This window comes from Penaeus chinensis, chromosome 22, assembly GCF_019202785.1.
Source record: "Penaeus chinensis breed Huanghai No. 1 chromosome 22, ASM1920278v2, whole genome shotgun sequence".
NCBI lineage: Eukaryota > Metazoa > Arthropoda > Malacostraca > Decapoda > Penaeidae > Penaeus > Penaeus chinensis.
Window position 1 is genome coordinate 24,002,654 of NC_061840.1, and position 2,500 is coordinate 24,005,153.

The window sequence follows — 2,500 nt, forward strand, 5'->3', positions numbered from 1 at the left end:
CTTCTGATGTCATAAAAAGCTAATACTAATACAAATAATAATAATAAAAGGATAGATAATCAAATAAGTAAAATGAGCAAAGATGACAAAACTAGACCTAATTTACATTTATATAAACAAAATGTAGAATGATTTGCCTTTCACTCCCATCGCCATTCATCTAAGGGGAGTCCGGATAAACTAACTGAGGGACACTATTGCCCTGTAATATTACAAAGTCAGGCCTGCTTATAGACATCTGGAATCAAATCATTTGAATTCTTAGGCCATTTCTGGGTTAATTGTTCATAACTTTATACTGCAGCAGTTTGTATAGCTCCGGGAATACTACGTAAGGCTAATCCTAGTTTGTTCACATTGACCCCTACGTATGGTTTCTAAGACTTCTAATACCACTACTTACTCAATGTTTGGGCTTCTAAGCACAGTCCGTGTTTGTTGTTGTCATGATGCTCCCGAGATCCACGAGGTGCAGAAGTAGGGGTTCAAGGGTGGAGAGTTGAATCGCTGGTCAAGTAGAAAGGACAAGGATGAGGGACTAAAGGTGCCGGAATAGGGGTGGTGTACCTGTACTGTTATGGGAAATTTATGTATACATATATATATATATATATATATATATATATATATATATATATATATATATGATTATATTTGTTTCTTTTGTATAAATAAGTTGAGTACGTTTCTTCAGAGAGCATGTTAATTCAACCTGTTTACGAGCCCTTCATTTTTATTGTCTTGTAAAAAATATTTCTACAGAGTAAGAAAAAAAAGTTAATAACAGCAAAGATGAAAGAATTAAAAGAAAGTGTGGAGGGGAAAAAAAAAGAGAAAAAAGTGGACAGAGAAGCAAGAAATCTCGTTTGGCCTTTAAAACAGGATATAAATTGGCCACTGTACTAAAAAAAAAAATTATATTGCATTTCAGAATTACAGGGCGAAAAGACTGGTGAGTAAATCAATGAGAATGAAACAAAGGAGTGAGAATTTGACTGTAGAAAGCTTTGCCACTAGCCAAAAAATGGAAAATGATTTGAAATAGTGTATTCTGCACGCAGTTGGATATTCACACTATGTAATGATAATTAGTAGTTCTAAAAATGTATTAGATACACTTACATATGTAGGTTTAGTAAAGTACAATTGAGAAAATGTTTATGACCATTATTTCTAAAACTGAAAACTGAGATCATGTATATCCTATATATATATATATATATATATATATATATATATATATATATATATATATATATATATATATATATATATATTTATATATATATATATATATATATATATATATATATATATATATATATATATATATATATGTATATATATACACATATATACATATATATATATATATATATATATATATATATATATATATATATATATATATATATATATATATATATAAATATATATATATATATATATTTATTTATATATATATATATATATGTATATATATATATATATATATATATATATATATATATATATGTGTATATATATACACATATATACATATATATATATATATATATATATATATATATATATATATATATATATATATATATAAGATTAGCCAGTCCATGATTAATTAACATAAATAAATATATAATCACTGAAATTAGGAGCGTTTTTTAAGTATAATACACGAAGTATAACTAACGGTCTAAATATTAGATATGTTTATTTCTAGAATCATTAAACATATTGTAATAATAAGAATATGCCGTGTTTAAAAGTCAACTTTAAGTTTCGGTTAAGAGGTTGGTATTTAGGGAAAAACAAATAAAATAAAATATAAACAGTATGGAATAGGGGAAGAGTAATGAAGAAATAGGAGAAAGAAAGATGAAAATTAAAGTAGACAGGAATTAGACAGGAAAGCGTATGGCATCTTTTCTTGAAGGAAGAAGAACACAGACAATAACTGTAAAGGAATTAAGGTTTATAGATAATTATATACTCAACCCATTTCGTAACATTGTCAGTGGTATGGTAAGTTCGAGACCAGTGTGAATTGATGTAATGTAATTTTTTTTTAGATTTAAGGTTTCATGTTGATTTGTTGCACATAATTTTGTTTGCATGATGTGGACGGATTGCACTTTTGAATACCAAGGAAATAAGAAGAAAAATAAGGTAAGATTTACAGGAAGGAAATGTAACTTAAGAAAATGAAGTTGGTTGTTTTGGTGATGATTGCTCGTATGTGTTATAAATATCTGTTTTATTTTCAGGTTTCAGAATCCATTTACAATACATATGGAAAGTTTGAATCTGTGAATCACTGGTAAATTCATCAATCTGACAATAATCTCTATGCATATTTTGTTTATTATCTGTATCTTGCATTTTATTACTATTATTATTATTTTAGATATCACTGGGATATATATTATCAAAATAACCAATTTGTGTGGACAACGGAACACATGAGCAGAAAAATAATCCCGTTTTCCTTTACAGTATTTTC

General features: G+C 26.7%; 1 protein-coding gene across 6 annotated transcripts in view; it reads left to right on the plus strand.

The window, feature by feature from the left end:
• Positions 1-2,500, plus strand: part of LOC125036903 (Kv channel-interacting protein 1-like) — a 611,228-nt gene that overhangs the window by 336,278 nt on the left and 272,450 nt on the right. The window lies entirely within an intron of this gene.